This window comes from Felis catus, chromosome C1 (assembly GCF_018350175.1).
Source record: "Felis catus isolate Fca126 chromosome C1, F.catus_Fca126_mat1.0, whole genome shotgun sequence".
In the NCBI taxonomy this organism is placed as follows: domain Eukaryota; kingdom Metazoa; phylum Chordata; class Mammalia; order Carnivora; family Felidae; genus Felis; species Felis catus.
The window spans coordinates 96829679-96856434 of NC_058375.1; the positions used below are offsets into that span (position 1 = coordinate 96829679).

At 38.7% G+C, this 26756-nt stretch overlaps 1 protein-coding gene and 1 long non-coding RNA gene across 4 annotated transcripts in view; one reads left to right on the forward strand and one right to left on the reverse strand.

Moving 5' to 3' along the window:
- Nucleotides 1-26756, forward strand: part of MAGI3 (membrane associated guanylate kinase, WW and PDZ domain containing 3) — a 249424-nt gene that overhangs the window by 72606 nt on the left and 150062 nt on the right. The window lies entirely within an intron of this gene.
- Nucleotides 17764-20388, reverse strand: LOC123379007. Its single transcript, XR_006582881.1, has 2 exons — nucleotides 20195-20388; nucleotides 17764-17973 (listed from the first exon to the last, which is right to left on the reverse strand). It is a non-coding gene; the product is annotated as an uncharacterized LOC123379007 (long non-coding RNA).

A 26756-nucleotide genomic window follows, 5' to 3' on the forward strand; every position in this document is an offset into this window, starting at 1 on the left:
CTGTGTTAAACTGTTTCATAGTATACCTACATACAAATGGACAGCTACGCGGTTCATTCTGTGCCAGTAACAAATTAGACAAAGCACCAAAATAGTAGTTGTTATAGACCTCGTTCAGTTATGGGAAGCCAATATGAAATTCTGGCAAATCACATTCAACAGGGTATGAAAAGAACAATGTCATAATCAGATAGAATTTCTCTGTTGAATAAAATGTATGGATAGGGGCTCAAATACTAAAAACTACATGATTATCTCAACTGATGCCAGAAGAGTCTGATAAAACTCGATATTTATTCCTTACGGTAGTATGTCTTTAATAGGATGAAGATTACTTTAGTTAAAATTAAAAAAAAAAAAAAAAAGAATTTCTACCCAAACCAATAGCCAATATCATGCTATTTATTTAATGAAATGCCTGAGACATTTCTGTGAAAAGAGAATAAAATAAAGATTCTGTAATACCACCATTAGTTAACTTTTTGTTTTGTTTTTGTTATTGCCAAGTTCAAGACAACATAATAAAACGTAACAGAATTGGAAGCAAGATTGATGGAAAAAGAGATACAGTTCACATTTGAAGGCGGGATGCTTATACCTTGAAACAAAAGAGAAAATGAAACACTTAGATATGAATTCATATGAGAGTTGGATAAAAGGTAAAGTTAGTGACTTTTCTTTTTTTTTTTCAACGTTTATTTATTTTTTTTGGGACAGAGAGAGACAGAGCATGAACGGGGGAGGGGCAGAGAGAGAGGGAGACACAGAATTGGAAACAGGCTCCAGGCTCTGAGCCATCAGCCCAGAGCCTGACGTGGGGCTCGAACTCACAGACCGCGAGATCGTGACCTGGCTGAAGTCGGACGCTTAACCGACTGCGCCACCCAGGCGCCCCAGTTAGTGACTTTTCTATAACATAAGGTAATATAGTGGAAAATGTTCCATTTACTATTGGATCAAAGAATACCTTAATTGAAAAAAAGAAGACTAATCAATAAAGAAAATTATAAAATTTTACTGAAAGATAAAAAAGAAGATTTAAATGGAAAGTCTTACTATGATCCTGAATGTGATGACCAAATAAAAACGTGTGCTTCCAAAGTTGGTTAACCTTATTTGTGCCAGAATCCCGAATTTCTTTTGAAATTTGACCAGAAAATTTAAGTTTACAGGAAGAATAAATAAATGATAAAAATAAAGACAGATTTCAGTGAAAAGTAATTAGGAGGAGGTAACATTACCAAATACCATTTTTTATTAAAACAATTTAAATGGTACAATACTGAGGAATAATTAAACACATCTGAATAAGCCCAGAAAGACCTTTCACTGTATGTAAGAAATTAATACATGCTTTTAAAATGAAACTTAAAAGCTGGCAGTATGGCAGAAAAATAAAATAAGATAAAACGCAAAGAAACTTAAGTTCGGCAGTTAACTTCTTAAAACAAAAGATATATGAATGGTTAATAAACACATGAAAAGGTGATTGATATCATTAATCATCAGACAAATACAAATTAAAACCACAGTGAGATACTACCTATATATACCCATTAGAATGGCTGTGTTAAAAGCCTGATAATACCGAGTGTTGGCAAAGATGTGGAATTCTTATCAACTGCTGGTAGAAATGTGAAATGTTACAACCATTTTAGAAAACTCCTCAGCCGTTTCTTTTAAAAAGTTAAACATACTCCTAATCACACTATCCAGCTATTTCATTCCTAGATATTTACCCAAGAGAAATGAAAACCTATGTTCGCTCAAAAAGTGGTCTGCAAATGTGTCTATCAGCTTTGTCCACGTTAACCCATTACTACGAAGATCTGTTTTTTGCTCACAACACTTCTGATACCAAATGTGGATTTTCCACATCAAGCAGTTCTCTCATTTTCTGCAGATACCCGATGGGTGTCCTGCAATTTAATTCAGTTCTGATGCTGTCTACAAGTTAGCACAGACCCTCAGGTTAGAGGTTCAGTCCCATGAGCCTGCCCCCTACTAAAGATGCCAGTCACAAGTAGTGGGTCCCCAGGTTACCCACACTTCAGCTCAACTTGGCTACAAATTGAGAGTTTTTAAATTTTTTTAATGTTTATTTTTATTTTTGACAGAGAGAGAGAGAGAGAGCGAGCAAGCACATGAGTGGGGGAGGGGCAAAGAGAGAGACACACACAGAATCCAAAGCAAGCTCCAGGCTCTGAGCTGTCAGCACTGAGCCTGACGTGGGGCTTGAACCCATGAACTGGGAGATCATGACCTGAGCTGAAGTCAGCCGCTTAACCTACTGAGCCACCCCGGCGCCCCTCAAATTGAGAGTTTTTAACCCCCTCCTCAGATTCCAGAGGTTGCCATATAATGGCTTATAAAACTCAATGAAATGCTTTACTTACTTACTGGTTTATTATAAAGTATATTATAAAGAATACACATGAGCAGTCAGATGAAGACGTGTGAGAGATCTGGGAATCCCATGTGCAGAAGCTTCATTTCTCCAGGAGTTTGGGGTGCACCACCCTCCTGGCATGAGGATATGTTCACCAACCTGGAAATCCTTCCAAACCCCATAACCTAGGGTTTTTGTGAAGCCTCCATTATGTAGGCATGATTGATTAAATCATCGGCCGTTGGTGGTCCAACTCAGTCTCCATCCCCCAAGGTCAGGGGTAGGGCTGGTAGTTTCCACCCTTTAGTTACATAGTTGGTTCCTCTGGCAATGGCCCCCAATCTGTAGGTGTCAAGGAGCCCATGGCAGCCATTTAATTAATATGAAGTCAGGTGTGGTTGAAAGGGGGCTTATTATGAATAACAAAAGATGTTCCTGTCACCATGATTGCTCAAAAGATTCCAAGGGTTTTAGGAGCTTTGTGCCAGGAACCAGAGGAAGACCAACAAAATATGTATATTTTAATTGAGGTATAGTTGACATAATGTTAGTCTCAGGTGCGCAACATAACGGTTTGATATGTGTATACATTGTAAAATGATCGCTACAATAAGTCTAGCTAATATTGATCACTGTACATAATTATACAATTTGTGTGTGTGATAAGAACTTTAAGATTTACTTTTAGCAGCTTTCAAATATGCAGTACAGGGGCGCCTGGGTGGCTCAGTCGGTTGAGCATCAGACTTCAGCTCAGGTCATGATCTTGCAGTTTGTGGGTTCAACGCGGGGCCCCGTGTTGGGCTCTGTGCTGACAGCTCGGAGCCCGGAGGTTGCTTCGGATTCTGTGTCTCCCTCTCGCTCTGCCCCTCCCCCACTCACACTCTGTCTCTCTCTCCTTCAAAAATAAGTAAACAATAAAAAAAAATCAAATATGGAATACAGTATTTTTTTAATGCTTATTTTTGAGAGAGAGAGAGCACGTGTGAGTGGGGGAGGGTCACAAAGAGAGGGGGACAGAGGATCTGAAGCAGGCTGTGTGCTGACAGCAGACAGTCTGATGCAGGGGAACCCGAGATCATGACATGGGCCAAAGTCGGACACTTACCGACCAAGCCACCCAGCTGGCCCGCAATACAGTAGTATTTAAAAAAATTTAATGTTTCTTTTTGAGAGAGAGAGAGACAGACAGACAAAGCATGAATGGGGGAGGGGTAGAGAGAGAGGGAAACACAGGATCCAAAGCAGGCTTCATGCTGATGGCAGAGAGTCTGATACGGCACTTGAACTCACAAATCGTGAGATTGTGACTTGAGCTGAATGAAGTTGGGTGCTCAACCGACCAAGCCACCCAGGTGGCCCGCAATACAGTATTATTTAAAAAAAAAATTATTTTAATGTTTCTTTTTGAGAGAGAGAGACAGAGAGACAAAGCATGATTGGGGGAAGGGCAGAGAAAGAGAGAAACACAGGATCCAAAGCAGGCTCTGAGCTGCCAGCACAGAGCCCGTCACAGGGCCCCGCGTGGAACCCAGAAACCGTGAGATCATGACCTGAACCGAAGTCGGATGCTCAACCGACTGAGCCACCCAGGCGGTCCGCAATACAGTATTATTAACTGTAGTCCTCATGCTGCACGTTACATCCTCATGATTTATTTATTTTATAACTGGAAATTTGTACCTTTGGACCTCCTTCATCCATTTTTCCCATCTCTTTACCCTTGCCTCTGACAACTACCAGTCTGCTCTCTCTGCCTGAGTTCGATTTGTTTCTTTGTTTAGATTTGACATATAAGTGAGATTATATGGTTTTTGTCTTTGTCTGGTTTAGTTTACTTAGCATAATGCCCTCAGGGTCCATCCATGTTGTCACAAGTGGCAAGATTTCCTTTTTAATGGCTGAATAATATTCCGTTGTATATATACATCACATTTCCTTCATCCATTTTATCCATTGATGGACCCTTAATGATGCTTTCATGGCCTGAAAATATGTATTTTTTTAAAATAAATTTTCTTAAAAAAAATTTAATGTTTATTTTTGAGAGAGAGACAGCGCACGAGTCGGGGAGGGCGAGAGAAAGGGAGACACAGAATCTGAAGCAGGTTTTCAGCACAGAGCCTGACACAGAGCTTGACCTCACAAACTGCAAGATCATTTCTGGAGCTGAAGTTGGACACGTAACCAACTTAGCCACCCATGCACCCCTGTATTTCTTTTTTTTTTTTTAAGTTTATTTATTTATTTTTAGAGAGAGAATGGAGGGGAAGGGCAAGGGGGCAGAGAGAGAATCCCAAGCAGGCTCCACTCTGTCAGCGCAGAGCCCAACATGGGGCTTGATCCCACAAACCAGAAGATCGTGACCTGAGCTGAAATTTAAGAGTCTGATGCATAACCATCTGAGTCACCCAGGTGCCCCCAAATACGTATTTCTCATCCCACAATATCACAGACCCAAACTGCAAATAGCCCAAACGTTCATCAGTGGGCGAATGTATTACAAAATGTGGTATAACTATATAGGGGATATACCACTACTCAGGAATACAAGGGAATCATCAATCATCCAGTGAGGCATGCAACAGTATAGATAAATCTCAAAATTATTGTGTTGAATGAAAGATGCCAGGCTCTAAAGACTTTTTTTTTTTAACGTTTTATTTATTTTTGAGACAGAGAGAGACAGAACATGAATGGGGGAGGGGCAGAGAGAGAGGGAGACGCAGAATCGGAAGCAGGCTCCAGGCTCTGAGCCATCAGCCCAGAGCCCGACGCGGGGCTCGAACTCATGGGCCGCGAAATCGTGACCTGAGCTGAAGTCGGACGCTTAACCGACTGGGCCACCCAGGCGCCCCTCTAAAGACTTTTATACTGTTAAGATTCCATTTACACACAGTTCTGAAAACTGCTAACTAATTTATAGTGCCAGAGAGCAGCACATCAATGCTTGCTAGGGAGTGAAAAAGGAGTGTGAGAAATCTTTTGGGGGTGAAAGAAATGATCTGTTTCTTGATTGTGGTGGTAGTTTCATAGATAAATACATCTGTCAAAATTCTTTGAATTGTACACTTCAAATGAATGCAGTTTATTATATATACATGTCTGTATTGTATGGATCATGATATATTGTATGTTTGTAGGTTTTTCTCATCTACCACATCCAGTTCGTCAGCACATCCTACTGGCAAGACTTTCAGAAAGTATCCAGAATTTAATGACTTTTTGTTACTCCAGTGATACCCCACTAGTCTAAGCCCCTGTGGTCTTCTGTTTAGATCATTGTTCTAGACTTTCAGCTGGTCTTGAGATGCTACTCCTGTCTTCGGTACTAAAACCTAGGTCTGGTCACATCATTCTCCTGTTCAATACCTTTTATGACATTCATTTTATTTAGAGTAAGTCTATCTTACCCGAGTCCTTCCAGTGGCCTACAGGAACGTACAAGATCTGGCTTCCTGGTATCTCTACAATAAGTCTAGCTAATATCGATCACTGTACATAATTATAGAATTTGTGTGTGTGATAAGAGCTTTAAGATTTAGAGAATTTTAAGTTTTAAGAACTCATCTCCAGCTGCTCTCCGCCTCATGCATTCCAACTGTATTACCTTCCTTGCCTTTCCATGAGCGTCCCAGGCAGGCCCTTACTTCACAGACTTTGACCTTGCCTTCCCTGTAATATTTTTCCTCTAGACATCTGTGTGGCTGTTCCCTTACCTCCTTCATGTCTTTACTCACACGTTACCTTCTCAGTCAGGGAGCCTTCCCCGATTGCTGTCTTTAAGTCACTGCCAGCCCCCAACCCTACTCCCTATTTCTGTTCTCTGCTTTGTTTTTCTTCATAGCACTTATTACCAGCTTACATGCTATGTTTCACTTATTTAAAAAAAAAATTTTTTTTAAATGTTTATTTATTTTTGAGAGAGACAGAGACAATGCGAGTGGGTTGGGACAGAGAGAGAGGGAGACACAGAATCTGAAACAGGCTCCAGGCTCTGAGCTGTCAGCACAGAGCCCGACGTGGGGCTTGAACTCACAAGCTGTGAGATCATGACCTGAGCTGAAGTCGGACGCTCAACCGACTGAGCCACCCAGGCACCCCTATGTTTCACTTATTGCCTATTTCTTTTGTTTATTGACTTTCTCCTTCTCTAGTATGTAAGCTCACTGAGGGCTGGGGATTTTTGTACTTCCTCCCACCCGTGCTATTTTCACATAGTAGGCACTCAACATATGTTTATGGAATGAATGAATGCTTTCACTTGCGCTACATAGAAATAAAATTCACAGTGAAGCCCCCTAGACAGATGAAGAGTGGGATATGTTTCTGAAACAAGTTATTGTAAAATTTCTGTTCTTTGCATTTTCCAGTAGCTACTTTGCATCTAGAATGTGGAATTTTAAGGAATTGTTCAGTTAGGGAATTATTTTGATATGTAGTATTTTCTGTTTCCTTGTTTGTAAAAGGAGGTTTGGTAGACTGATCACTAAAAGTTCCTTTTTGTTTTGAAAGTCTGTGACCCTTCTAACCTGAATCCTTTGACTTGGGGCTGCTGGGAGACTTGCTTTTAGTTTCTCTCTATAAATAGAGATTAATGCCTTTATTTCCTTCAGTCTTTATTCCTTTTTCAAAATCCCTATAGCCCTGGAACCCAGAATTTGGCAAGGAAGAGGTTAACACTAGGAGAAGGATGGCAAGCCTGGGGAGCTTATCTTAGCAGCTGGGGTGGGAGGGAAAAAAAAGTTTCAAATGACTAAGAATGGACGTAATCTGAGTAGGAATCTGGACATACTTTTCTTTTGTCTAACTGATTGAGGAATTTAATGCGGGTTGTGACCCAGAATGTAGTTTCAAATTATAAATGTAAGTCAGGAGAGAAAGTAGAATTTGATACATTACATTTTATAGATGGCAGTGGGTTTGTCCTGTATATAGGTGGACTTAGAATTTTTTTTTAAAAGGCATTAAAAAAAAGACAGATGCAGAAGACACAGCTCTTGTTCCTTTGGGCCCTATCTTAAGAAAGGTGTGCTTCCAAGGAAGTGTGTTTTTACTGAAAAGTGAGGAGTAAAACAAAAGATACAGTAAGTTGTTTTCATGATCCAAGATGCAGTTTTGTTTTTGTTTTCACTTGTAGCAAGAACTGTCAAACTCAACTCATTGGGTCACAGGCCTTTATGGTGTTAGTGCAAGACTTGCCCCTCCCTCACTTAGCACACTGCCTACCCTTGTGAGTTCACTGGCTGGAAGCTGCTAAAATGCAGTTTGTTTTATAGTTTTTATCAAGGTAGTATTGGTAATCGGGTTACAGATTTGTAAGTTTCACCTACCCTCGCTGTTTGGATGTAACTAGTTTTATGTGCTTATACTTCTGTCCGTTCTTGTTTCACTAATTCTGGGAAGCATAAAATGCTGCCGTCGTTGACGGGCTTTGATGAATGCATCACCTTTTATGAATATGCTTCATAGAATTATTGTTTTACATTGCTTTTCAATCAAAAGTTCAAAGGAGATGTCTTGGATATTTTCGGTACACTAATATTATTTCTTTTTTTGAAATACCTAGATATTTGTAACAACTAATATGTTGAGAATTAAAATAATGACCATGCCACTTCACAGACAGTAGAGCACATGCTATGGGTTGTTCTTCTGATAATACAGATGTTTTTGAGCCGATTCATCCAAAAGCTTTCTAAGTCCCCGTGTGCTTACTAGATTGTGTTTGCTGTAGATTGACTTGGTAGTGTGCAGTCATGAGTTGGGGAAGAAAGAGCCTCACCAACTCGTACACTGTTCTGAGCCACATTTTCTCTTTTCGGTGGAACTAAACCAACATGAATGTTGAAAGAGATCAAAATTCAGCAGTTTTTCCTCTGCTTGATATTTATAAATAGACTTTTCTTCAGGGAGATGAATTTGGAGGAGGGCAGAGATGTTATTCTCTTACATGTCTGCAGTTTCCTATTTGGCCCACACAGATTAGACATTTTGATACTGTTTGTCAGATTGTTTGAGTCTGAGACTGTATGACAATCCTGGATTGATACACAAACATTTCTGTACCTTATTCAGTAAGGAATGTGCTGGTAATGGGTGGGCTGACCCATAGATTTCTCATCTTGTCCTCAGCAAGGAGTATACGGTAACTTTCACGGATTCCCTTTGTCGATTAAGTGACCAGTATTTATTGAGTCCGTATTAAGTGGTCGGAATGGAGCAGTGAACGAGATGGTTTCTATCCGTAAGAAGATTGTGGGGGAGGGGAGGGTAGATAGATAATAAACACGTACATAAATAAGATCATTTTCATTATCAATAAGATAATACTGATAACATGGAGAAGATAAAATAGGTTTTGGTAGACTGTGAAGGTCATGGGGTATGGCATGAGCTGTTTAGCGAGAGTCAGAGAAAGCTGCACTGACAAGATGAATTGAGTTGAGACCTGAAGGGTGAAGATGAGGAAACCATGAGAGGCCATCTACAAGAACATTCCTAGCAGAAAGAACTACTAGGTGACAATAAACTCTGTTCAAGGACAGTGAACCAAGGGGGAAGAGTAATAAGAGACAAGTTTGGAGAAGGAGCCAGGGGCCAGGTCCCATGGAGACTGGTTAGCCATAGCAAGGAGTTTGGATTTTTAACAATGTGATGGAAAATGTGTAGAGGGTTTGTCAAAGGGAAACGTTTATAATCCATGTGGAACAGATTATAGACAAGAGGACAGCAGAAACAAGCAGGAAGACCAGGTAGGACGCTGGTGCTAGGGTCGGGGGAAGATGGTGGTGGCTTAGATCACTGTGGTAGCAGTGGAGATTCAAGCAATGAAGCCAGCGGAGATTGACGAGACTGGAGTTGTAAGAAGGAAGGAGGCAAGGATGACCCAGGTTTTTTGGTGCCAGTAATTAAGGTGCATGGCGGTGCTGTTGGCCGAATTGGGCAAGTCCTGAAGTTGGATGTGGAAGGGTGGGTTGAGAACACCCTCTCTGGGCATAGCAAGGAAAATAGTCAACGTCATTTACCATCTGAATCCATTGTACCCTTTTTACTTTCAATCTTTGTATTTTTAAGTTATTTTGCAAATAATGCACAGAAGTACGTATACAGGAATAATGAAAACAACTTTATTAGAAATTTTAATAAGAATTTAAACACAGCAAACTCAGGGTTAAAAAAAATACTTCTTTTACCCAGCAGTTTCAGGTTCATAGTAAAACTGAGAGGAAAGTGCAGAGCTAATTTACATACCCCCTGCCCCTACTCGTGCATAGCCTCCTCCATTATCAACATCCCCCACAGACTGGTACCTTTGTTACAACTGATGAATACACACTGACATATTATTACTCAAAATCTATAGTTTACCTTAGGGTTCACTCTTGGTGTTGTACATATTATAGGTTTGGACAAGTATATAATGGCATGTATCCACCATTCCAGCATATACAGAGTATTTTCACTGCCCTAAAAATATTCTGTGCAGTGTCTGTTCATTTTTCCTTCCCCCAGAACCCCTGGCAACCACTAATGTTTTTTACTGTCTTATATAGTTTTGCCTTTTCCAGAATGTCATATAGTTGGAATCATACACTGTGTAGCCTTTTAGATTGGCTTCTTTCACTTAGCAATATGCACTTGAGGTTCCTCCATATCTTTTTTTTTTTTTTTTTTTTAATTTTTCCCCCTTATTTTAGAGAGTGGGAGAAAGGTGGAGAGGGGGGAGAGGGAGAATCTCAAGCAGGCTCCATATACAGTGTGGAGCCTGGCACAGGGCTCAATCCCATGACCCTGGGATCATGACCTGAGCCAAAAATCAAGAGTCAGATGCTCAACTGACAGAGCTATCCAGGCTCAGACTCCTCTGTATCTTTTTATGGCTTGATAGCTCATTTCTTTTAGTGCTGAATAATATTCCATTATCTAGATGTGCCACAGTTGATCAATTCACCTACTGAAGGTCATCTTGGTTGCTTCCAAGTTTTGGCAATTATGAATAAAGCTGCTATAAACATTTATGTCCTGGGTTTTGTGTGGGCATAAGTCTTTAACTCCGTTAGGTAAATATCAAGGAGTATGGTGCTGGATTCTATGGTTTAAGAGGATGTTTCATTTTGTAAGAAACCTTCAAACCGACTTCTAAAGTGGCTGTGCCCTGTTACGTTCCCACCATCACAATGAATAAGAATTCCTGTTGATCCACATCCTCACCAGCTTTTGGTGTTGGCAGTGTTCAGGATTTTGGCTTTTCTAATAGGTATATAGTGATATCTCGCTTAAAAAAAAATTTTTTTTTTTACATTTATTTATTTTTGAGAGACAGAGCAAGACAAAGTGAGAGTGGGCAGGGGGGAGCAGAGAGAGAGAGGGAGACATAGCATCTGAAGCAGCTCCGGACTCTGAGCTGTCAGCACAGAGCCCGACGGGGGGCTCGAACCCACAGACCGTGAGATCATGACCTGAGCCAAAATCGGACGCTCAACCGACTGAGCCACCCAGGCGCCCCAGTGGTATCTCACTTTTAATTTGTGTCTCTCCAGTGACATATGATGTTGGACATCTTTTCAGATGCTTATTTGCTGTCTGTGTATCTTCCTTGGTGAGATAGCTGTTAGGCCTTTGGCTCATTTTTTTGTTGTTGAGTTTTAAAAGTTCTTTGTATAGTTTGGCTAATGGTCTTTTGCAAATATTTTCTCCCACTCTGTGGCTTGTCTTCTCATCATCTTGACAGTGTGTTTCACAGAGCAGAAATCTGTAATTTAATGAAGTCAGTTCTTCAGTTTAATCAATCCTTTCATGGGTTGGGCCTTCGATGTCATATCTAAAAAGTCATCCCTAAACCCAAGATCCATCTAGATTTTTTTTTTTGCTTATGTTATCTTCTAGAAGTTTTACAGTTTTGCATTTTGCATTTAGCTCTGTGATTCATTTTAAGTTAGTTTTTGTTAAGAGTGTAAGGTACGTGTCTAGTTTCATTTTTTTCATGTCGATGTCCATTTATTCCAGCACCGTTTGTTGAAAACACCATCTTCATTGTGTTGCCTTTGCTCTTTCACCAGGGATCAGTTGATTATATTTATGTGGGTATATCTCTGGGCTCTCTGTTCCATTGATCTACTTGTGTGTTCTTTTATCAATAACACACTGATTTAATTACTGTAACTTTAAAAGTCTTGAAGTTGATCAGTTTGTTCTTGTCTTTCAATATGATGTTGGCTATTCTGAATCTTCTGCCTCTCCACATAAAGTTTACAATCAGTTTGTCGATATCCACAAAATAGCTTGCTGGGAATCAAAGTTTTATTTTGTTTCTTGGTTGTGAGGGCATATACATACCCAACGAGAAAAGTCCTTGGATACAATTAACTGCTCATCAACTGCCATTGATAAACCTGGAACATATACATTGAATTACATACTAATTTCAGATTTCAAATACGTTTCTAATATGCTTTGGCTTATCATTACTTCTGGTTCTTGTGTTTGTCAGAGGTAATAGTTTTGAAAGTTTCGATGGCTGATGATTTTGTTTTTAAAAAAAGATGACCATTATCAATTGAAAAGCATTTTTATTTTTTAAAGATTTATAAATTACCAATTAGAATGATCTATCCAATGATTTTTTTTTTCATTTCCACATCATTGGTTTCCTTCTCTTCTGTACAGCTATAAATACCTGCCTGTAGCATTTATGCACCTATGAGTTTTATCAAGTAAATTTTGCTGTAAAAGCATCATAAAAGATGAAAGAATACCACCACACATCCTCTTAGGTAAATGGGATAATCCCATTCTTGTAACATACCAAATGATAAAGTCCTTATTGCATTGACTATGAATCCTATATTTCTTTTTGTCCTTAAAAATATATATTGTAGACTCATTGCTTCTTAGATTTGAGAAAATTCATCTAGAATTATTGTTGTTTGCAGATTCATTATCTGAAATTTTACTATGACCTGCCTGTTCACAATCACCATGTAATAATTGTGAAGTATTTTCTACATTGATCTTCTCTTTGCCATCATGGGCGGGTAATGAAATATTCTGAATTCGCAACTATGTCCACTGAAACCCAAAATGAATACAAGGATGGTATCTCCAGACTTCTTTTTGAGAGATGAGGCAATACTTTTTGGGTAATGCAATAAGAAAACTGAAGGATGGTACAGTAGCGTATCCTCCTTCTCGGCAATTCCATTCTTCCATTCTCTTACTTAATTTTTTTAGTATAGTTGGAAATAATTGATAAGTAATGATGCAAAAATTGCCAGGGTGATGAACTAGCAAAGATTTCAAGATACAGGAAAAACACCGAGGTCCCATAATATATCTTAAATTTATAAAAGGGTCCATTGTAGCTATATGGAAATTGTATGGAAAAAAATGACTTCTATTAATTTTTAAAGTAAATTTTCTTGTTGCTCTTTGGAAGACCTGAAGGAAAAATAAAGTCATGAAATTTCAATCCTTACAAATAGAACTGTTCAAAAAAGAAATTAAGAAACAAAACTTGGGTCCAGCAGACCCTGATGGTATTATCAAGGGTTAGTTTTGAACTTTTTAGACATCCTAGTGGTGATGTGGAGTAGTGAGTGGTTATCTCTGTGAGGCTGGAACTCTAGGGAGATCCAGGCTAGAGATTTCGTCTGAGGGTCATCAGCACATATATGGTATTTGAAGCCTTGAGCCTAGATGGGGTCACCTGGGAAAGGAGTATAAAATGAAAAGAGGAAAGAGCCAGAAATAGACCCCTGGCTTACTAGGCTTTTTAGAAGTTTGATGAAGGAAGAAAATCTACTGAGAAGGTATAAACAGTGAGGTAGGACCCTGTGATTTTTAGAGCAGAGCGTTTTAAGGAGGAAGTAATCAATTGGATCAAAGGATGCTGAGAAATGATTTTAAAAAGTGGGGAAGTCAGAGAACTTTATTGACTAAAAAAAAAATGAGGGTTATTGATGACCTTGAGAAGAGCTGTTTCATTGAAGTGGTGGGATCAAAAGCCCATTTGTAGTGAAGTGAGGAAGTAGACAAAGTAGAGGCCAATTTCCTCCACTTGCCATGAAGAGGAAGCAGAGAAATAGTAGGTAGTTGGTGAAGGTTTCTTTTAATCCACTTTAGGGGATTGAGAGGAATGGGGAGAGCACCTAGAATTGGGGGTGTGAGCCAGGAACCCCCAATGTTTATGTTGTTACCTAAACTTATTGAGGTTCTATATTAATATTCTCTAGGAAGGAGCAGAGCTGCCTCTGTTCAGTTTTTCCCTCCCTCAGCCCCTCTTCCTTTTGTGATAAAAAAAAAAAGTAGAATTTTTACTTGCTTTTTGTGTATTACAGACTAAAACATTGAGCACTGGCCTGCTTGTCTGATTTTATGATGCAAATCAACAGGGAAAATGAAATCTTAAATCTGTTTTCTCGGATATACTTAATACTTTAAGTGAAATGTACCTGCTGACAAGATTTCCATATCATATGGGGCTTGTCTGAACTATAATAATTGCTGTCTAAATGATAAGATGAACTGAAATAGCATTTCATTTAGGATAGTCTCAAATTTGAGTTTAGCTATTGTTTTCTTATGTGAATGTTGCTTCGGATTATGAAGAACAAAGATTGTGAAATACATTTTACATTTTGTATTGTTTATAAATAATTAAAATTGAGGAAAAGTCTTGAAAACCTTTACTGTAGAAACTAATTTACTAAATATCCATTGAATGGGCCAGTTTGGAGCAGTCAGAACTTAAAATACTGTTTTGGATACTGTTTTGTTTCCTTAAAAAATAATATTTCTCCAGGGTGTAAGGGTTTTATATCCAGTGAACTTGGCTCTGATCACGTCACAAGTTGTCTTATCTGCCTTAGATTTGGCATATGATTATTAGAAAACGCTCAGTTGTTTGGGATATGTGCTTGTGCCGACTTGATTATTTTGTGATTTAAGGGAATCAAAACATTTTCTTTACAACTTTTCATCTTAATTCTTTATTTTACTTATTTTGTGTTAAAATCTTAATCTTTTGTGTTGTATGTGATAGCTCAATATTGTAAGCCTGCTTAGACAATATGACTTTCTGGAACAATTCTGAATGATATTCCGGGAACTTAGTGGCAGTTAAACAATACAGATGTCTTTTGGCTCTTTAAACTTTCATGGTTGGCTTTCACTAAATGAGATTGTTGGATGCAGAAATGATGTAGCATTGTTGTCAAAAGTCCCTTCAGACTGACTTCCAAACCTAGTTCCTAAAAGTCTCCAAAGAAGCAGGATTTCAAAAATTTTTAAAGTTGACTATAAAAAAGTTCTTTGATGTTAAGATAAAATGGTTAGTTAAACTTATTTGGGGTGTATTGTTTGCCAAGGTATCATTTTATATGTTTATGCTCATAAGTTTTGTATTTTAACATTTATTTAGCTTCTTTGATTCTCTCCCTTTTCTTCTCATTTCAACGCTCAGTTCTTTAATTTCACCACAAATTTAGGGAGAAAAGGCTCCCTCCAGCAAATCTTTAGTATCCTGCAGCGATATATCATGGGCTGTAAAACACTTTAGATTTGGTCCCTGCCCAAGACCTGGGCCAGTTCCATGTCTTCAGTAATCTTGATGTATTTAAAGTTTTGCTAATAAACCCTCTGAAATTCCTGGGCCTTTTCTCATGGTTTTGTACCTTTTACCTGTAGTATTGTCTCCTAATTTGCCTGTCTAGCAAGTTCCTGCTTGTCCTTTACATTTCTGCTGACAGTTCACTTCCTCTGCAACGTGTTTTTTCTTTTTTTTTAAACTCTATTTATTTTTGAGAGAGACAGAGTGAGTGGGGGAAGGGCAGAGAGAGAGGGAGAGGGACAGAGAGAATGTCAAGCAGGCTCCGCACTGTCAGCACGGAGCCTGATGTGGGGCTCAGACTCCTAAACCGTGAGATCATGACCTGAGCCAAAACCAAGAATTGGACGCTTAACTGACTGAGCCACCCAGGTGCCCTGCCATGTGTTTCTTTTGGAGCTACTTCTTAAATATTCTTGCTGTACTTTGCAGATACTTCTGCTGTAGAAATTTTTAAAATATAACTGCTGTACCCTAGACCTGTAGCATCCAAAAGAGTAGTTCCTAGCCATAAGTGGCTAGTGAGTACTTAAAATGTGGCTATTGCAACTGAAGAACTGAATTTTAACTTTATTTAATATAAATTAAATGTGAATAGCCACTTGTGGCTAGTAGCTACTCTGTTACGACAGCATAGTTCATAGCCTTTGAAGTGTGCTAATAGGATGAATATGGGAAGACATGGGTAAAGATCAGTATTTCCAATAAAAGTTTAGGATCTGAATTGAAATGTGCTTGTAAGTGTAAAATACACTCTGAATTTTGAAGACAGTACAAAAAAAGAGAATGCCATTAATAATTTTAAATATTATCTATTGAAATGATACAATTTTAACATATTGGATTAAATACATTATTTAAAATAATCTCATCTAAGCCAAAGCATAATAGACTCTTAAAAAGTGAGAACAAACTGAGGGTTGATGGGGGGTGGGAGGGAGGGGAGGGTGGGTGATGGGTATTGAGGAGGGCACCTTTTGGGATGAGCACTGGGTGTTGTATGGAAACCAATTTGACAATAAATTTCATATATTGAAAAAAAATAAAATAAAAAATAAAATAATCTCATCTATTTCATTTTCCCTTTTTTTTTTTTTAGGTAGCCACCAGAAAATTTAGAATTCGACATTTGGCACACATTTGGGGCTCACATTGTATTTCTTATTTATTTTTTTATGTTTGTTTATTTTTGAGAGAGAGAGAGTGAGTGAGCAGGGGAGGGCAGAAAGAGGGAGACACAGAATCTGAAGCAGGCTCCAGGCTCTGAGTGTTAGCACAGAGCCTGACACAGGGCCCAAACTCAAGAACTGCCAGATCCTTACCTGAGCTGAAGTCGGACACTTAACCGACTGAGCCACCCAGGCGGCCCTTGGGGCTCACATTATATTTCTCTTGGACAGTGCTGCTCTGGCAGTGAGCTCCTTTGTAGGCAAGCATCTTCTCTTTTCATTTTATCACAGCCATTACCACACTTGCCATAAAGTAGGTGCCCAGTAACTCAGTTGTTGAATGAATGAAATAAGTTGTCTCTAGAAATTTTAACCCTAAGCCTTTTGAAGGATTGAAACTTTAGATGAATTAAAGAAAGTGACTTTGCAGGTCTTCGGGTGTATGTGTATTTCATAGTATATTTTGATAAATAAACACACGCACCTGCACATAGATGGAAGAAAGAAGAGATCTAAAAAGATCATAGCAGAGCACTTTCTATAATTAAATCATTAAGTCCTCAAAACAGCATCCATGGCTCATCAGTGAGGCAGGTTTTGTTAACAATCCCATTTACAGGAAACTGAGGCAGAGAAATTAGGTAACTTGCTCTAAATCACAAAAAACATTAACCAGCGTAGCCATGACTTGAAATCAGGCAGTCTGGCCTCATAGTTTGTACTTTTAACCCCTACATTAAGGATGTGCAAAGTAGATAATTTGGTCACCCGTGATTATTTGATTACTTTCAAGGTATGAAAGGATTGGTGTGAATAAATCTTGGGAGCACTAGAGTTGGAAGACTTTATGATGTTTAGATTCCTTTGCTTTCCTGGAATGAAGGAAGTTTACATAGGACTTGTGATCTGCGTTTAATTACTTTAAGATTTATTCAAGTTCTGCAATCAAAGTCTGTTGCTGTCCATTCAGTGTGAGCTCTTATATTTGTGTTTTAGTGACATTTTTTTCAGCTCATGGAAAAGTATAAAGTGTTGTCACTGGTAGGTTGTTAAGTAAAAATTGTCATTTGGCTTCTGGGAAAACAGAAAAACGAACTCGTCGCTTATATACCAGTCCCAGGAATCAACTTCCTTCTTGTATGAATAAAGAAAATCTCTGCTCGGTGACAGACCTATGATACTTTACCTTTGAGGGAAAGTGACAAAGCAAGGATGTCAGTTTATTTCTCCTCAGCTTTCTATTAACATTTCCCACCGAAAGTTTTATTTTATATCTAACTGAAAATCCACTATGCTATTATATTGAACAAATCTTATCAAATGAATAGTCATGAAACAGCAGGGTATAATAATCAAGGGAAAAGATACGTTCCTTTTCATTTTTAACGTACTGCCACAAATTCCCATATATGCTGTCCCCCCCCGTCCCTCCTCCCCCCCCCCCCCCCCCCGCCGTTCACATTATTCTTTTCAGTAGTGACATATCTTTTGAGGATTCATACATTTGTTAGGGTATTCTGGAAAATTCAGCCTGAAAAATATACTGTCGAAGGAGTCAGATGGATTCTAGGTAGTGAAAATGAGTTTACTTGTAGGCATTATCATTTTGCTTGCAGAAAATTGTTTTTTTTTTTCTTTTGCTTGTAAGTGTCTGTGTTGGTGAGCATTTGGGTGACCAGTTCTGTTCCACACTGCCATCCAGGGATCTTGATCTTTTATCTTCTCCCAGTGTCCCCTAAGGAAGGTGTTGCTCTTGTCGGCAAAGAGGAATCCAAATCACCACCACATTCATATTCTAGTCTGTGTGACTAGGGCAAAAACAGGTGGGAGATGAGCAACTTTTAAAAAATATATGATCTGGGAGTTACATACAACATTTCATCCTCTTATCTCTTTGGCTAGAACTCAGTCACATGGGCACATCTATCTGCCCTTGAAGCCTGGAAATGTAGGGTGTTCTACTTTTAAAAGAAAGAGAAGCGTGAGTACTGAAAGATTACCAGCCTCTGCTATGTGAACAGTTCTCATTTTTCCATCATCTATTGTATGTTACACATTGTGCTTAAGTGCTTTATCTATGTTTTCTCCTTCAAACCTCAGGACTGGGATGCAGAGAGTTTTAATGGCTTAGGATAGGTCATTCAGAAGGTAAGTGGAAGAGCTGGAATTTGAACCCAAGGTCTGTTGGACTCCCAAAGATCGTGGCGTTCCTACCACACGTGCCTGAGAGTTTAATTAGACCCAAGCAACTGGAAAGATAGTGCTGTCATGAACAAAGATAAGAAAGTTGAATAATTTTGAGGGAGATGATCAGGAATTTACCTCAGAGTATTTTAAATTTAAGATACCTGTTTAGGGGAGCCCAGGTGGCTTAATCAGTTAAGCATCTGACTCTTGATTTCAGCTCAGGTCATGATATGGTTCGTGAGTTTGAGCCCCGCATCAGGCTCTGTGCTGACGGTGCAGAGCCTTCTTGGGATTCTCTCTTGCCTCCTCTCTCTCTGTTTCTCTCCCACTTGTGCTCTTTCTCTCTTTCAAAATAAATAAATAAACTTAAAAAAAAAAAAAAAGATACCTGTTTAATCTGTGTGAAGGTGCGGAGTAGGAAGTTGTACGTGTGAACTTTGGGTTCAGGGTAAATGGTTGGGCTAAAGACACTAGTTTGGTAGCTTCTAGTTTATAAATGGCATTTTAAATGATTAAGAGAGTAGGGGCACCTGGGTGGCTCAGTGGGTTAAGCGTCGGACTTCGGCTCAGGTCATGACCTCACGGTTCGTGAGTTCGAGCCCCGCGTCGGGCTCTGTGCCGACAGCTCAGAGCCTGGAGCCTGCTTCGGATTCTGTGTGTGTCTCTCTCTCTGACCCTCCCCCACTCACACTCTGTCTCTGTCTGTCTGTCTCTCTCGAGAATAAATACACATTAAAAAAAAAATTTCTTTTTAAAATAATTAAGAGAGTAGGGTTGCTTGGGTGGCTCAGTTGGTTAAGCTTCCGACTCTTGATATCAGCTGAGTTTGTGATCTCACAGATGTGATTTCATGGTCATGAGCTGGAGCCCCGAGGAGAACTTCACACAGAGCCTGCTTGGGATTCTCACTGTCGCTGTGTCCCTGCCACTCCCCAGCTTGTTCTCTCCCTCTCTCTCTAAATAAATAAACATTAAAAAAACCAAAAACCAAACAGTTTAAGAGAGTAAATGTAGATAAAGAGAATGGTTCAAAGACTTTTTGGAGCATTACATTCATAAAAGACCTGGGAGGTGAAGAGAGTTGGAAAAGACTGATTTCATAGATGAGTCTCTATCCCTCTCATCCACTTTCTTTTAATGTTTATTTATTTTTTTAAACAATTTTTTTTTAATCTTTATTTTTGAGAGAGAGACAGACAGAGTGTGAGCAAGAGAAGAACAGAGAGAGACACAGAATCGGAAGCAGGCTCCAGGCTCTGAGCTGTCAGCACACAGCCCGACGTGGGGCTTGAACTCAGGAACTGCGAGATCATGACCTGAGCCGAAGTCAGACGCTTAACCAACGGAGCCACCCAGGCGCCCCTCATCCACTTTCTTAATGCATCTCTGGCTCTTGCATACAGACGCAGAAGGTCCCACTCTCTATGCTTTTGAATCCATCAGTAGCAAACCTTTTATCATCCTAAGAATCATAGATGATATCTTTGAAGTTGGAAGTATAGCCAGAAGTACCTGGCCCAAGGAAGCCAGGAGCAGGAGACTCGATTCCCAATATGCTACTTTTCAATAAAATCGGAATCTGAAAGCAAGTTCTTCATCTACTGACATCTGGTTTGGTATTAACACTCATCCCATATTACTTAAGTAATACTACGTGTCTCCTTTCCTTCCCTTTTCTGACAGTATTCTTCCTAATTGCTTGCTTGTTTTTGTTTTGTTTTCAATTTTCCTGGTTTCCTGCGGTAATTTCCTAGTTAGTAATGAATATTACTTTCTAGAATGTGCATCTTAGCAAAGAATACACAGGAATTTAGAGATACTTTTTAGAAGATCTCTACTTACTTTTCCCCCAAAACTTGTAAGCCTCATTAGCTCTGCCTTCGTAGTTCACCATCTAAGTCTATTCCCTTGTATTTTGGTTGGTCTGGTAGAGGTATCATTTTAGAATAATGAATACCACATATTGAAAGAAACAAATGGCTGAGTTCCACAACAGTTAAGTTCCATTAGGTTAACAGTTAAAATCGTTTTTATAAAACTTGCAGGTCTGAATTAATGAGGACTATATTTTTTAGCTGTAGATTTGTCAAAAGGAGAAGTAAGCTTCTACCGTGATGTTTAACTCTTTAACTTAAGGCAGTTTCCTCGAGAGGAAGAGAGAGAGGGGGGAGAGAGAGAGAGAGAGAGAGAGAGAGACAGAGGAAGAAGAGAGTGCATGGGTATCCATTTTGTTACTGTGATTGGCAAACTCCTCAATTTTATATGTAACCCAAATCTCTCATTCCTGTTTTCTTTCCCAGATTAAGCCCAGTATTTTCCATAGAATCTCATTAACCATCTGTAAAATAAACTTAATTTTTTTAAAGTTTATTTATTTATTTTGAGAGAAAGAGCGAGAGCACGTGAGCAGGGGAGGGACAGAGAGGGAGAGAGGTAATCCCAAGTAGGCTTCGCCCTGTCAGCACAGAGCCCGATATGGGACTTGATCCCATGAACTGTGAGATGATGCCCTGAGCCAAAATCAGGAGTCCGATGCTTAACATGGGACTTGATCCCATGAACTGTGAGATGATGCCCTGAGCCAAAATCAGGAGTCCGATGCTTAACCGACTGAGCCACCCAGGCGCCCCAAACTTAATTCTTTATATATATTTAGTTTTCATCTGTTCCTGTAGCAAATTACCACAGATTTAGTGGCTTAAACAACAGGCGTTTATTATCTTTCAGTTTGAAAGTTCAGAAGTCCAGCATGGGGCTGTCCTTTCTGGAGACTCGAGGAGAAAATGTACTTCCTGCTTACTCAGGTGTTGGCAGAATTCAGTTGCTTGAGATTATGGGACTGAGATCCCATTGTCTTGCTAGGTGTCAACTGAGAGGGCCATTGCCAGCTTCTAGAGGCCACCCACATCCCGTAGCTTGTGCCCCCTTCATTTTCAAAGCCAGCGATAGCAGATTGAGTCCTCCTCAGGCTCTGAAATTCTCCTCCTCCTCCAGGCTCCTTTCTCTCAGATTTAGCAAGTTAAATTCCTTTTATGGATTTGTGATTAGATTGGGCCCATTGGGATTTTCAGGGGTAATCTCAACATCTCAAAGTTCATACTCTTAATCACATCTGCAAAATCCCTTTTGTCTTGTAAAGAAGCATATTCCCAGGTTGAGGAGGGGGGCTTAGGGCAGGGACATCTTTGGGAGTGCATTCTGCCTATGACAGCATTTCTAACGTTTATATATTTCTAAATTGAACATAAAGTATAACTTGGCTTTGGCAATACTAAATAATTTAGAAACTCTCATTTCTTTTTTCTCCCTGCATCTCTTTAAATATGATTGCAATCCCATGGAATTTAGTTTAGAATTCGGGAAGAGATCAAGTTAGTCTCTAAGACTAAAACTTCAGTGTAACTAATATTATGTAAATAACAGTATTCCAATTCTCTATTTTAATTGTGATGCTCAGGAGACAAGAGAGAAAGGCTTTAATATTGATGGTGACAGTGATGGTGATTATGATTATGATGTTGAACCATCGAGGGTTTCAGTTTCCTTTTCATACACATGAAAGATCTCTTGTTGTCTTTTGAAAATTATCTTCTAATTGTTAAGATGTTTGAGAGTTACGTGTTTAGTTCAAATTGTTCAACTCATTTTTTAACTGTACCTGGGGATCTTACTTTGACTTGAATCTTGTAATTTGTATAGAAAAGAAAATGTATTTGCGAACTGACGGCTTGGTTATAAACATGAAGCCTTTTTTGAATTGCTTTGTCAATATCAGAAATAGGAATATCTACTATACTTTTCTTATACTTTCCCTATCTTTTAAAAGATTATTGGAAAATTTAAATGTGCCTCATATTTTAACATGTACATGCCATTTTGGTACGAAAGCAAGCTGGTACTGATATTTACATATGAGATCTATCCTTAGGTAACTAACTGACTTCTGATGTTATTTCTTCTTAGGAATGTTTAGATAAATTCTACTCTGCTACTAAATAAAAGTACCAGTGCCTCAAAGCTTTGTTATTTGAAGTTATCTAAAAGATCTGAAGGCATGAAATGAATATTGTTGGGGGTGGGGTGGAATTTGAATGTGTATACTTTTCTTTTTATTTTGAAAAACATCAAATCTCAGCATAGTTGCAAGAATAGTACAACAAACACTTATGTATCCCTTCACCCACATTCACTGATAGTGATTGCACAAATGTAGCAAAATATTAACCAGCGTATGTAAGTGTATGTGTATATATCTATATAGATAAAAGTACAGGGTTTTTTTTTTCTCCCTGAGTTATTTGACAGTTGGTTGCAGACATTTCACTTAGAAATATTTTAGTGTGTATCCCACTTGGGAAGTTTAACATTGATACAATACTATTATGTGTTAAATAGTTCATATTCAAATTTCCCCACTTTCAGCTTCTGAAATAGCAAATGATTTTGAAAGGGCATTTATTACTTTGAAGATAGGAAAATTACTTTGAAAAGAATTTTAAATATTTATCATGTGAAAACCATGGCAAATTCTAAATGAATGCCTTGGAGTACAGTTCAAAGCCAGAGAGAATTCAAGCTGGCATCAGAACTATCAGTAAATGATGTGAGATCCTAGACTCTGTGTACCGTTGATGTTTTCTTATAATTTACATATTTTTGTGAAGATAAAAACGTGGATTCTCCAAAAGTCTTGAGATGTGAATGTAGTGGGAGGTTTTTGTCAAGTTCTCTTCTAACTCTAAAATTCTATGGTTTCAATAATTTAACAGATATTAACTGTCTATTAAATATGCAACATTGTGCTGGGCGTTCTAGGAAATTGGAAAGTTCAAGGGGAGAAGGAAGTTGTAACAAAGCAATGAATGAAAGTAAAGCGTATGTGAATAGTAAGATATATATATATATATAAAAAAATGTAATGGAAATTCAGAAATAGAAGAAATGGGCTGGGTGGTAAGAAGAGAACAGATAGGCTTCATCAGGTTGTAAATATTTATTAACAGAAACCCAGGGTTTCTACTGTAGTTTTCCTGTTTATATAACAATTTTAACTGGAATTAACTGCATTAATAAGCACAGGGCATGCATAACTCAGGTTAACTGAACAAAAATAGAGAGAAACTCATGTAAGTGATACAGTGCAAATACAAATAACCATTACAATTTTTAATGAGAAGAATATATTAAAATAAATTTAAGGGGGTGCCTGGGTGGCTCAGTCAGTTAAGCGTCCGACTTCAACTCAGGTCATGATCTCATGGTTCGGGGGTTCAAGTCCCGCATCGGGCTCTGTGCTGACAGTTCAGAGCCTGGAGACTGTTTTGGATTCTGTCTCCCTCTCTCTCTGCCCCTCCCCCCCTTGCACTCTGTCTCCGTCTCAAAAATAAACATTAAAAAAAATTAAAATTAATTTAAGTGTAGGGATGTAGAAATTAAAAAGAAAAATATCATCTATAGCCGCCTCATTGAGCGGTAATACCTGCTTATATTTTATTCTACTTTCTTTCCATCATCTTTTCTGTATTGTCTGTATATTTATATTTGATTTTGCCAAATGTAAATTGTTTTCTGCCTCAAATTATAAATTTTTTTTCATTTTATACTACATATTTGGTAAACTTCATTTTTAATAGGAACATGACACTGAGTGCTTGTGGCATGATTTATTAAAATAGTACCCAACTGTTGAACAAAAGAATTCGCTCTTTGTAAAGAGTAAAACAGTTACAGAAATGGTAAAATAATGATGAGAGAGTAGACTTGTTTCCTTGAAAAAAATCTTCCTTAATTTTTGATCCTGATAATTCACCACACCAAATGTTTTATTGCTGTTTTTCTTGCTCGTTTGTGGCTAGCATTTTAACTGGCCATTACTAAATTATTTAAACTTTTCATTAGATCTAATCTAGAAAAGTCAGTGCTTCATTTACTATTAGGAAGGATTGTTCTGTATATACTTTTGCTTTATAAAAGAACTCATTAAAATGGGGAAAGGCAGGGGCGCCTGGGTGGCTCAGTTGGTTAAACGTCTGACTCTTGATTTCAGCTCAGGTCATGATCTCACAGTTTGTGAGATTGGGCTCTGCGGTGACAGCATGGAACCTGCTTGGGATATACTCTCACTCTCTCTCTCTCTCTCTCTCTCTCTCTCTCTCTCTGTCCCTACCCTGCTAACACTCTCTCCCTCTCCCTGTCTCCCTCTCTCTCAAGATAAATAAACTTAAAAAAATTTTTTTTTAAGTTTTTGATGGGGAAAGGCATAAGAAGCAAATGAAAAGAAAAGTGGTTGGCACACTGGGAAAATTAAAAGAACTTTATTACAACCAGTAAAAATCTAGAAAAATTAAAATTTTGTAGTACTTAATTGGCAATTCAGACATATGATACTGAACAGAAAAAAGTTTCTCTTACCTCATCACTTCCCAGTTCCCTGTCTAGTGGGTAGTTACTGTTACCAGGTTCTTGTGTTTGTTGTGTAACAAACATGTATTATATGTTTGGTGCATATAATCACGTGTTTACACACATTCACCTATGAACATATTATTAAATCTAATACAGTAGCCACTTCACACCCATTCAGATGGCTATTATTAAAAAAAACAAAAACAGAAAATAACAAGTGTTGGTGCGGATGTGGAGAAATTGGAACCTTTCTGTACTGTGTGTGGGAAAGTAAAGTGGTGTGGCAGCTATGGGAAGCAGTAATGACAGTTCCTTAAAAAATTAAATATTGAGGGGTGCCTGGGTGGCTCAGTTGGTTAAGCATCCAACTTTGGTTCAGCTCATGATCTCACGGTCTGTGGGTTCAAGCCCCGTGTCAGGCTCTGTGCTGACAGCTCAGAGCCTGGAGCCTGCTTCAGATTCTGTGTCTCCCTCTCTCTCTGCCCCTCCCATGCTCATGCTCTGTCTCTCTCTGTCTCTCAATAATGAGTAAACATTAAAAAAAAAAAACAAAAAAACATTGAAATGCAATGTCCAGCAATCCTCTTTCAGGGTATATATCCAAAATAATTGAAAGCAAGTCCTTAAAAAGATATTTGCACACCCATACATACTCACAGCAGCATCCACAATAGCTAAGCAGCAGCACATATGTCCCTTAGCAGATGAATAGATGAATAGAATATCAGTATATACTCTGATAGACTGCTGTTCAGCCTTGGAAAGGAAGGAAATGACGACACGTGCTATAATCTGGTGAACCTTGAGGACATGCGAAGTGCAATAAAAGCCAGTCACAGACAAAGGCGCTGTGATTCCACTTACGTGAGTTGTCTAAAGTAGCCAAATTCAGAGTGACAGAAAGGAGAATAGAGGTTGCAGCAGCGATGGGAAGGGGCAAATGGGGGCTTGTTTACTGGGTATAGAGTTTTACTCTTGCAAGATGAAACTGTTCTGGAGATCAGTTTCAAAACAGTGTGAATATATGTAACATTACTGAACTATGCACTTGAAGATGGATAAGATGGTATTATGTGATGTAATAGGTAACAACGATGCAGAAAATTTTTTAAAGATATAAAAAAAAAAAAATTTGATACCTTGGAACTCCTTTCATGATTCTCGAATTTCTGTCTCCAGGCTCAACTTCGTTAAACTCCGTACTTGCCACCTCTGCCTTGTTTTATAGGCATCCCGCCAGCATACGTCTAAAACAGGACTCCTGGCTATCATCTTTCTACCCAACCTATTTCTTTCCAAGCATTTCCCTCTGTTATAAATGGCGGCTCCATTTGTTGAGTTGTTTAGGCCAAAACTCTTCAAGTTATCTCCAACTTCTCTTTCTCTCACATTCCACATCTAATCTGCCAGCAAATTCAGTGGGTTACTAACTTCAGAATATCTCACATCTGACAACTTTTCACTGCCTCTACGTACCGAAATTGACTTACCTTTCTCCTAGAGGTGGACTTCTGATGGCCTCCTAATGGTTTCCCCCATGTCTACTCTTGCCTCTTTAAAGTCTCTTCCCCACAGAGATTTTAAAACTCTTTCTTTTAAAAACATTAACCGATTGTCTCACTTCCCTGCTTGGAATTCTTCAATGCCCTCTCACAACCCTTTGGATAAAGTAACATAGTTCCTACTGTGGCTTACAAATCCCTACAAGGTCTGGCCTGACTTCCTCTTTGACCATAGCTTCTATCACTTTCTCCCATGCTTTCTGAGTTGCAGCCTTAGTTTTCTTGAATATTACTAAGAACACTGTAGCCTTAAGGCCTCTCCTCTTATTTTCTCTACCCTGAAACACTTGTAGATATCCACATAACCATCCCACAGAACTCCTCGCTCATTTCATTCAGATATCAACTCAAATATCATCTCAAATCTTACTTGACTACCTTATCTACCTCGTACTCCATTCTCTCCTGTCATGCCTATATCCTTAGCTCGCTCCGTT